The sequence below is a fragment of the Microtus ochrogaster genome, chromosome 17, assembly GCF_000317375.1.
Source record: "Microtus ochrogaster isolate Prairie Vole_2 chromosome 17, MicOch1.0, whole genome shotgun sequence".
Classification (NCBI taxonomy): Eukaryota; Metazoa; Chordata; class Mammalia; order Rodentia; family Cricetidae; genus Microtus; species Microtus ochrogaster.
Genome location: NC_022019.1, coordinates 2,351,732 through 2,363,382, shown reverse-complemented (window position 1 = coordinate 2,363,382; position 11,651 = coordinate 2,351,732). Strand labels below are relative to the sequence as shown.

Here is an 11,651-nt window from a genome sequence, read left to right as displayed (position 1 = left end):
CTCGACCCCTGAGCTGCAGTGTGAGCCAGTGCTAGATCCCCGAACTGCAGTGTGAGCCAGTGCTCGACCCCTGAGCTGCAGTGTGAGCCAGTGCTTGACCCCTGAGCTGCAATGTGAACCAGTGCTGGATCCCCGAACTGCATCACATCCCTAATAGCTTTAGATTTATTTTTACCTTTAATTGTTTGTATCTCTGTACGTGCCTATGTGTGGGTATGTGCAGGTGAGTGCAGGCGTCTGAAGAGATTGGAGCTGATGGAGCCCCTGGAACTGAATTTCTTGACAATTGTGAGCCATCTTAATGGGCTGAGGGAATTGAACTCCAGTCCTCTGCAAGAGCAGTGCATCCTCTTATCAAAGAGCCATTTCTCCAGCCTCTGGATCTTTTTATTCATTCATTCATTCATTTATTCATTCATTTTTGCAGTAAATATTTGTTCAGTTATTTGTATTTATATGAGTGTGTCTGTGTGCATGTATGTGCATGTGGTTGTGCATGCGTGTGGGTGTGTTTACCATGTGAGGTTCCTATGGAGACTAGAAGATGTTAGCTAAGTCCTCCACAACTGGAATCACAGGTGGTTCTGAGCTGCCTGAACTGATGTGGTTGTTGGGACTGAACCAGTACCCTTTGTAAAACAGCAAGTACTCTGAACCACTGACCCATCTCTCCAGCTGCCATGGATCTTTGTGAAGCAACACAGCAACTACCTCTTCAATTATATTTTGCCTACTCTAATTAATAGTCCTTACCCTGATTATTTTTATCCTCACCATTACATGTTAAACATGGTAGAACATCTTAGAATGGGGAGTTGGAGTATTATATTCAGTTATATTCAGACAATGCTGAAATAAGTGTTTTTCTTCTTTAAGCACATGTGAGAATTGTTTTTTGACATTTAGGAAAACTATATGGAAATTATCAATGTTCAACCTCAATCAACCTACAGAACTGTCACATACATCAAGAATAAGATATTGGGCCTTAGGGTATAAATTTCTACAGAAAAACATTAGAGAAGCTCTTTCTAAATCCTTCGGTATGCCAACAGCCAAGTCTTCATTACTTGATTGACAATATGGAATGACCCAGTTCTATAGAGGATGGAGATATACAGCTTAGCTATGAAAGAAAATACAGCATCAAGAAAAACCGTAGCAGTTCCCATGTCTCAATGTCACCTACAAAACTTGAATATTTTAAAGTCCCAAGTTTCACTTGTTCCCCAAAGCTATGACATCATAGCTGACTGGGAGATATTTGATTCTAATCTAGAAGGTAAGGTCAGTGCAGTGCGAGCTTTGTTGACAGCAGTGGCTCATGGGAACATTTGGACCTACAAATGGCTCAAAGTTCAGACTGAAGCAGTTCTAGTCCACACCATCTCCTCCTCAGTGAACCAGAAAAGATAGTGGGAGTGCAGCGAGTCAAAAGAAATGTGTAGCGTTTCCTGTAATGATTCTGTCTCCGAAGCCAAGGAGGAAGAGCTCTGTCTTCACCGAGGGGGAGATGGGTCTGGATATCTAAAGGTCGTTCCTTAATGATTAGGAAGGCTTCAGTCAGCATCCATCACAAATACTCTCCCTAGTGAACCTAATGCACAAAGTTGATGTTTGTGAAATTCTTCAAACACTTTTTCTTGGTTCTAGAGTCTAGATATAATTCTTTGAATATTCTTTTCTGGATGACTGGCACTTAGGAATTCTCTGCAGACTTTTAAAACTTAAGTTTGCCTTAAATAGCTCTATTGTGAAACAATGCCTATTTTTTTATTTTGCCATAGAAACAATGGGCCTCAATTATATCTATGACTTAGAAATAGATCTCCTTGTATTCTTTAACAAGGATAAAGTTTATGAATTGCATTGGTCCTCATTGGGTGAACATCATAGAGTATACTTAAATACATTAAAATTACTATGATAACTCTAGGCAAATTAACCTCCTAGGCCCATCATTATGAAAGTGGACTGTTGTTAGCTGAAATATTTTAGAGCACATGACTACATTTGTCTTCCCTGTGTTCCACAAAGACTCCATCTCAGAGTACATCAGCAAGGTCAAACCCAAAGTCCGTAAATCAGAAATGTATGAGGGCATCTACTGGAGGCAGGGATATGCGGCAGACCACTGGCAGAAGAACGCCGGCTGCAAGTGTGGTCAGGGATGTAACAAAGTCACTCAAGGACTCGTTGCTGTTTGGGTTGTTTGTTTGGCTGGTTGGTTTGGGGGATTGCTGTGCTAATGATAGAGAAAAATACAATGTAAAATGGTGTTCATCATTAACAAGGCATTTGTACTTTGAAGTCACGTGTCATGGGAATGTAACATATTCCATGCAGTAGATACCACAAGACTCTCGGAGGGAAGCTGAAGTTTACTGAAGGCTTTTCATTTACATCCTCCTACTTGATTACCACTTTGCTTTTCCATTAATTAAAAATCATGATCCAAAGATAACTTCCCTTTGCACAGCACAAAATGCTGTGGTGTTCCTCTGGTTCAGGGCCATTTGCATCCATCATCATCTTGACATGCCGCAAGGTGAGGTCTCGTTCTCATGAACAGTCTCAGTGAAAAGTGAAATGCTCATTCTTAAAGAATCTCTTCGGGTACCTGAAGAGCTTGTTTGGGACCAAGCTTTGAAAAAAAGGTGAATGCGTGGCTGATGTGAGTAACGGAGTCAGAAGTGGGTCAAAGCACTGACAACATAAACAAGCTGGCTGATTTCTGTGTAGCTTGCAAGCTGGATCTGATGGTTCCTTGGTCACCTTTCCATTACTGTCACAAAATAGCCGAAATAAAACACTTTAAGGATGAAAGACCTATTTTAGCCGTAGAGTTTTAAGTTTTAGCTCTTGTCCCACACCTCCATCTCTTCAGTCCTGTGGCAAGGCAATCTGTCATGATGGAAACACGTGATGGAGGAAAACTCACTTAACTCATGGCCAGGTACGAAAAGAGAGGAAGCCACCTCTTCCATGATTTGTCTCCCCATGACCTAGAACCTCCCACTAGGCTCTACACTTTAAAATATCTACCACCACCACCCCAAAACACCATCACTTGGGGACCAAACCCGGGTGAGTTCTTGGGTAAAATTTACCCAAACTATAGAAGAAGGTAATTTCCAATAAATATTTCCAAGGAGGATTACAGAAAACGTTAAAGCATCGATGGTATTTTTAATTTTGTTTTGCTTTGTTTTTTGAGGTAGTGTCACATTGCCTGGACTGACCTTCCACTCACTCTGTAACCCAGGAGAATCTTAAAATTCTTTTTTTTTTTTTGCCAATTTAAATATTTTTATTAGGCATTCCATTTTCCACCTGTTTTACTATAGACATTGCATTTTCCACTTAGGATACAGTGCTTATAAAGTGCAATGCTTTATAAGCATTCTCTGTGCACATGTTCCATGTTCAAGTATTGAGAATGCCCAGTAAATTTATTGTAGCAGTTTGAATTTGAAACTGCCGTGTAACTTGCTAAATTTGGGTCCTTCAAATGTTTCCCTGTGGAACAATGCTACCCCTTTACTTGGATTGACTTAATCCACCTCTTCAATGGTGGGCCCTGAAGAAGCACCACCAGATGGAGGAGCTCCTCCACCAGGGAAGCCGCCAGGCATTCCTCCAGGCATCCCACCAGCAGTCTGGTACAGCTTGGTAATGATAGGGTTGCAGACTTTCTCCAGTTCCTTCTGCTGGTGTTCAGATTCTTCCTTCTCTGCAGTCTGGTTCTTATCCAGCCAACTGATGATCTCGTTGCACTTGTCTAGGATCTTCTGTTTGTCCCCATCATTGATCTTTCCTTGAAGTTTCTCATCTTCAACTGTTGTTTTCATGTTGAAAGCGTAGACTCCAGGGAATTCTTGGAGGAAACCTTATCTCTCTGCTTTTCATCTTCAGCTTTGTATTTCTCAGCTTCCTGGACCATGCGCTCAATATCCTCCTTGCTCAAGCGGCCCTTGTCATTGGTGATGGTGATCTTGTTCTCCTTGCCTGTGCTCTTATCTACAGTAGAAACATTGAGGATGCCATTGGCATCGATGTCAAAAGTGACTTCAATATGGGGAACACCACGGGGTGCTGGAGGGATGCCTGTAAGTTCAAACTTTCCAAGCAGGTTGTTATCCTTGGTCATGGCTCGTTCACCTTCATACACCTGAATGAGCACACCTGGCTGGTTATCAGAGTAGGTGGTGAAAGTCTGAGTCTGCTTGGTAGGGATGGTAGTATTGCACTTGATGAGGACAGTCATGACTCCACCAGCAGTTTCAATACCAAGGGAAAGAGGAGTGACATCCAAGAGCAGCAAATCCTGAACATTCTCAGACTTGTCTCCAGATAGAATGGTTGCCTGGACAGCTGCGCCATAAGCAACAGCTTCATCAGGGTTGATGCTCTTGTTCAGCTCTTTTCAGTTGAAGAAGTCCTGCAGAAGCTTCTGAATCTTGGGGATTCTGGTAGAACCACCCACCAGGACAATATCATGGATCTGAGACTTGTCTAGTTTGGCATCTCGAAGAGCCTTTTCTACAGGGTCCAGAGTGCCCTGGAACAGGTCAGCATTTAATTCTTCAAATCGAGCACGGGTAATGGAGGTATAGAAGTCGATTCCCTCATAGAAAGAATCAGTCTCAATACTGGCCTGGGTGCTGGAGGAGAGGGTGTGCTTTGCCCGTTCACAGGCAGTACGCAGACACCTGACAGCTCTCTTGTTCTCACTGATGTCCTTCTTGAGCTTTCATTTAAACTCGGCAATGAAATGGGTGACCATCCTGTTGTCAAAGTCTTCTCCACACAAGTGGGTGTCTCCAGCTGTTGATTTGACTTCAAAAATTCCATCCTCAATTGTGAGGATGGACACATCAAAAGTACCACCTCCCAAGTCAAAAAGATCAGCACATTCCTTTCAGCTCCAACCTTCTTATCTAGCCCATAGGCAATAGCAGCAGCAGTCGGCTCATTGATAATTCGAAGGACATTGAGGCCAGCAATAGTTCCAGCATCTTTTGTTGCCTGCCGCTGAGAATCATTGAAGCAGGCTGGCACTGTGACCACAGCATTGGTAACCGTCTTCCCCAGATACGCTTCTGCGATCTCCTTCATCTTAGTCAGAACCATAGAGGGCACCTCCTCTGGGTGGAAGCTGTCTCTCCTTTGTACTCTACTTGGGCCTTGGGCCTGCCTGCATCGTTCACCACCATGAAGGGCCAGTGCTTCATGTCAGACTGCACAATGGCATCATCAAACCTACGTCTGATCAGACGTTTGGCATCAAAAACTGTGTTGGTGGGGCTCATCGCAACCTGATTCTTCGCAGCATCCCCAATCAATCGTTCCGTGTCAGTAAAAGCCACATAACTTGGTGTGGTTCGGTTACCCTGCTCATTGGCAATAATCTCCACCTTCCTGTGCTGGAAGACGCCCACACACGAGTAGGTGGTGCCAAGATCAATACCGACTGCAGGTCCCTTAGACATGGTTGCTCGCGTGTAGGCCCGGCTGTGCTGGCGAGGACACCGCACCAATTTCCCCCAAAGCTGGCGCCGCGTTCAATGAGACCCGAGAATCTTAAAATTCTTATCCTCCTGCCTCCACCCCAGCAACGCTGACATTGCAAGTTTGGTTTATACGGTGCTGGGGATGAACCTGGGCTCCAGCATGCCTGCTATGCAAACACTAACTGAGCTACATCCCCAGACCAAGGCTGATACTTTGTAAAACAGAAACAAATACAATTCAACGTCAGTTCTGGCTCGGTTTGGTTTTGTTTTTGACAGAGTATCACTGTGTAGTTCAGGCTAGCCTTGAACTCATGAAGATCAGACTGCCTCAGCCTCCCAAATGCTGGGATTAAATCGTGAACCAGCACATCAGGTTTTCAGCTCCGCCCTTTGTCATAATTTTTTTTTTGTACCTTCTTTTCCTTTGCCCTGGTCTTCACAGCTCTGGTTTATAGTAAGCATATCTAGCTCTGGTTTCTGCGTTACACAGCAAACCAACATGGGCTGCTCCAACTGACAAGGACTCTGCCAGCCTGCATCGGTCATGGCATTGTGTTTCTCCAGGGATGCAAAGTCAGCCCTGGTTCTTGAGGAATTTCCATAAACTGGCATGATGGCCTTCCTCCCTGACTGCACCGTAGTACTTCAAGCCAAGCTCCCCCCGCTTCCCTGCAGCATCAAGTGATGGCCACTTAATAATCTCTAGACATCCCAGTAGAAGTCCCAGATGGAATTAGGACAGGGGGTGGCAAACTTTGATGGATTTCCCTCATGGCAAATGTGCAGAACTCAGAGTAATTTGAGACTCTCATGAACTATTTTTCAGTGGTGGGCATAAATGACCGTTTCCTCCATTCATGCCCAAGTCTTAGGAATACCAAGTGGGAATAATCATCAAGGGGAGAATTCCTAAAGTTTATACAAACGCTTTTTCCCTATGACCCCTTTGTGTGAAGAAGATAGCTAGGAACCTGATCCGGACAGCAGGTCAGTCCCTAGCTAAGTGGGATGAGCCCAGCACGGAATGCTCACCCAGCTGAGACTAGGCACAGCCTGACCTTTAAGCTGCCCGGCTGATCACTCACTTCAGCTTTGCCCCTCCCACCCCAGCAACCTTTCTCTTTTAATGGAAGCTGGGGTCCTGTGATAGACGGGAGAAAATGAGAAAAGTTCAGGGTGGGACCCGTTTGGCAGGAGCACACAATCCAGTCTCGACCTCAGAGGTCAGGCTGCAGAATCCTCTCAAAGTCATTCTCAGAGACATGAATTCTTAGGCGGTCCTTGATCATTGTCTGTCACTCTATCTACTCACTCGTAAACAGTAGCCCCGGTGAAATTTCTGAGCTGCTGGAATGTTCTTCGAAATGATATGTTCTGGTTGAAAGAAGCACAGGAAGGAAATATCTTCACCAGATCCTTTTCTACGGAGTGCTGACGGTCTTGGCAGGCATCATCTTGCCGGCACCCAAAGAGATTTGCTTACAAAGGTATTGGAGGCTGATCCAGTCTCCTGAGATACAGCTGGGACCTGATGCTTGCAGAGGGACGAGGGTCTATCTGAAGGTCTGTAATTTACCTGTCTGATACCAAGCTTAGTGTTCCATCCAAACCTCCAGAGCAGCTCAGAGATGGGGGCCCGACCTGGGGGTTTGGGGCGGCTATCTGCCCTCTTTTTAGGGCCTTGTAGTCATTTCCTCGTTAGTGCAAGGGAAGGTTTTGTACAGTTATAAAAGAAGGCCAGAAGAGAACACGCTCCTCTTAGTTCCTAATATATTATGTCCTCCCCTGCCGAGCCCGGGGACTTAGTCTGGATTTGGTAACTAAAGTAATATAAATGTTAGCTAAGAAGCATTCCCGCAATGTGGTTCCAATTTAGGCTTGTTTTGAAGTCTAAAGGCCCAATATGTCTCGTAGATTCTTCACTGGACATTAGCGTTAATGTAATTTGCGGAGGAGAGCAGGCCGGTGGAGAAGGGCGGCCCTGGCCCTCTGTGGATGGGATCAGGCTCTTTTCCAGGGCCAGGGGATGCCTGAGCTTGCCAGAAGTTCCCCAACATTCCCTTAGATGTCTGGGGGTTCACACTAAAAATTGACCTACACTTGCGGGGATGATGGGAGAAGAAGCAAATGAGTGCGGTACCCTTTTCCCAGGGTCCTTGTCCAGGCTCTGCAAAGGGCTGCGCAAGCTGAAGGCAGCCTCCCTCTGCAAGCTGTTTGCACTTCAGTAACTTCTCTCTCCTAGCCTCACGCATGCCTTTTCAGAGTAGGGCTAGGCACCCCCTTGCGGGGCCCACTAGGGCCCGCAGCCCATCTCACACCCCTCCGAACCCCCCCATTCCCCGTAATGAGCATCCCCCCTGGAACTGCCTGCCCTTTATCTTGCTGGGGGGACCCGCACCTTTTGAACTACCATCTGTAGATTGTGTTGGTGCACTGACTTGTTAACTGTGCCTTGCTGTGAAGGAAATGGCATGATTTAGATCAAGTACTCAGGACGGCTGTTCATAAGAAACACTTGAGCCAAGCTGTTGCTGCTCGGAGCGTGCCCTGGGGAGACGGGTTCCGTTTTGGGTCACGGTCCTGCCTTGTATGAGGGCAGGCGCAATCCCGGGCTTCGCTGGGGCTGCAAGGGGTTGGGGGTGGGGGTGGGCTGGGGTGGAGAGAGGCATTATGAAACCATGAGGCTGCCAAATTAACTTCTCACCCTTTCAACCACACTCCAGAGGATAAAAGCAGAACATGTCTGCCTCCGAAACGGGCTCGACTTACACCAAACAAGTTCTTTCTCTAATTTATCAGCCCAGTTAGCCAGCCTTCTGATTATGGGAAATCTCTGCTGTTTATGAAGCCCCCTTCAGAAGGGGCACCATGAACAACCAGTCAGGAAACTGGTCGTGGAGAGTTTTGAGAACTGGGACTTCTCTATAAGGACTACCTATCAAAGTAAAGAAAGTAAATAATAAATAAACCGCTTCTGCTTCAGACGGGCAACATTTCAAAATGGAGGGACCACAGCAGGTAAGCACAGATCATTAAGCCCGCCCAAACAGCGAGTATCTGTACGTAAAATCTAATTAGGAGGATGAAGGTGAGGCCGAGCCAGAGTTATAAAATGGGAGCTCTCAGCTTCATTCATCACCTCTCGAGCTAATCCCACGGACACACATTTGTCCGTTATATGGAAATAGATGATTAGGGTCATTCTCTAAGACAAATTCACTTTTCTGCACACTCTAAATCTGTTTAGTCAGTTTAAAGGTGTCAATTATTGGAACAGGCTAAGACTATGAATTTCTTAGTAATAGCTTTAATAACGTTTTGAAATGAAAAGCAGATACCTTGAAATCAGCCTGCTTTGAAAAGGCCTACGAGGCGCTCTGGTTCTAATTTGCGCAACGTTCTACATCTGGAATCCCTTATAATTAAAACTAAAAACCGAACTACTACTTCCACCTGTCAAATGATGAAAAGATGAATGCACTAATAAGTTACTAAATAGCCCAACCTGATCGAGTTTACATTGGAGCGCTCTACAGTAAAACAGAACTCTGGACAGGAGGCTAAAGGTCTCGGTCATTACTAATAACACTCTCTGCATTAGCCTGCGTGGCCCGCTGCAACTACCAGCGGGGCTCTTAGCGTCAGGGTGGATTGTTGGGAAGTCTTTGTTTTAGAGGAAATATGAACTTCAGACAAGAATATTTAAAACACATAACGGACCCAGCTTTTCTTCCCCAACTTTGTTTTTAGCACTTTGGCAACTCTGGGTCAGGGTCTCTTACAGAGATCGCAGGCAGCTGCTAAATTCGGATTGCGTGAATGTCTACCACACACCCACAGCAAGAAAGGTCTCTTGCCAGCCCTGGGAGTGTGACACTGAGCAAAAATGTACCTTTCGTTGTAGGTAACCCGGAAACGGGAAAAGCTGCAGTGAGTTCTTTCTTCAGAATGAGGACGCCAGAGCACTTTGCCGCGGAGGGAGAGCAGTCTGCGCTCTCTGGCTGTCACTGCGGCCGAAGCAGCAACGCTCATTAAAGTGTCCTTGCACTGTCTCTCGTGTTCAGAAGGTTAATTATTTTAAAAGGTAAATCCTGAGTTGTAATCCCTACTGAAACTGCTTGCAGCGACTCCCCTGCCAAGGTCGAGCTGTGTGGGCAGGCCCCCAAGGGCTCATTTTTCTTATTACACAAGTAGAGCTTTCCTGTCATGAAGTTAAAAAAAAAAATGGAAATATCATATCTTGAAAAAAGCATCAGTTCTGGAGAAAAAAAAATTGAAGAAATTTGTTGGTGATTGAAGGGTCTTTCCACCAACGGTTGGCCACTGGCTGGGACAGGGATGTCCTAACTGTCAGAGAGGCCATGACTGCCAGTACCACCTGAGTACCCTGGACACAGTAGTGTGATCATAGTGAGCCAAGCTCTCCCTGGGGGAAAGTTGAACCCACCAAAAGAATTCCAATCTGGCTTAACCTTTTGAGACTACCAGAGATCCCCTCTAAATTCCTATTTTCAATACTCTTAAGTACTGGGGATATTTGCGTACCTGTATACTTTCCCCTTGACGCTTTACTTGACTGCCACCCACCTGTTCTAAAATCTATGTCCAAACTGGCCGCCTAAACTCTCAATCCGGCCTGAAGGCACTTCATCTGGCCAGCATGTGGGGTTATAACCGCACCGTTTCCAGTATCTGAAAGGTGGAGATAACCCAACCAGTGGCTGAATGAACCAAATGTGGATGCTACTCAGGCTGGGGGAGCTTGTTATACATAATCATCTCAACACAGTTGAAGCCCCAGATGGTACAGAGAAACCCGGCAGGGACACAAAAGCTGAGCCCAAGGAGTCTGGTGCATCTCCATGGCCCTCCACCGCATGGAAGCAGAAGACCGAAGATTCCTGCTATGCAGTGCACCCTGGTCCAGCCCTCTGGGAACTCTCTGATCAGTGATCAGGACACTCGCAGTCGTCCTGCCAGGCAGCTAGTGGGTCCCAAGAGCATGTAGATCAAGACTCGATATGTTGGGAAGGTCCCTCTGGACAGCCAGGTTCCAAACTACAGCGGAAGATTCACTTGATCCCAGATCTTCTTACCTGCCAGGCAGAAGGCCATGAATAAGGGATCCATCCTGGAAGATATGAAACTGAGAGAAATAAAAGTGAGCTCTTGAGTCAGGATCACTGAGGTCTTCACTATATATGTGTAGCAGCAACAAACACACCTAAAATGCAGCCTTGCAGCAGGCGAAGGCAGGAGGACCAAGGCGACCCCTGCAGGCAAGCTGAAGCAACACAAGACAGTTTGGAAAATTAAGCTCATCGCTCCAGGTTTCTCCAGGAGCCCGCAGATGCTATCCTGGTCTGGCACGGGTCAGATACCGAGCAGAAAAGTGAGACTCACCATTAAGTCACAGCAAGGCCAGCCATTGTTGGGCCCTGAAAGGAAATTGTCCGTGAGCTCCAAACAAAACTTGCCCAATGGACTTGGAACGGGACATGAGGACTGCCACGTGTTGGGCCCCACAGAAGGCTCTGCTCCTGTGTGTACTGGCTTCCAGCTCGGTATGCGCGTGGACTCGAAAACATTGTGCGAGGCAATGGCGATGTTTTAAAAAGGGGTTTCACCTCTGGACGAGGAGGCCGAGCGAAAGTCAAGGACTGTCCCGGGGGAGGACAGACAATAGCTCTAGATGCCAGCACTCTAGGTCTTTGTTTATAAAAAAAATTAAAACTAATACATAAGTAAATAAAATCTCTATCCAATCTACAGCGCTGTGCTGACTGAAGCCGGAGGTGACCCACTTTTACACTTTCGCCATCAGTTAAAAGCTTAATTAAAATCATGGGTTTGCTTCCGTTCAGTTAACTTCTTACCACGGATTAAACAAGTATAGGTGTGTGTGTGTGTGTGTGTGTCTGTGTGTGTGTGTGTCTGTGTGTGTGCATGTGAGTCTGTGTCTGTGTGTGTGCACGTGAGTCTGTGTCTGTGTGTGCATGTGAGTTTGTGTGTGTGCATGTGAGTCTGTGTGTATGCATGTGTGTGTGTGCATGTGAGTCTGTGTCTGTGTGTGCATGTGAGTCTGTGTGTGTGTGCATGTGAGTCTGTGTGTGTGCATGTGAGTCTGTGTGTGTG

General features: G+C 46.0%; 1 pseudogene; it reads right to left on the bottom strand.

Moving 5' to 3' along the window:
- Positions 1-3,533: 3,533 nt before the first annotated feature.
- LOC101989963 lies at positions 3,534-5,566 on the bottom strand (annotated as a pseudogene).
- Positions 5,567-11,651: the final 6,085 nt, after the last annotated feature.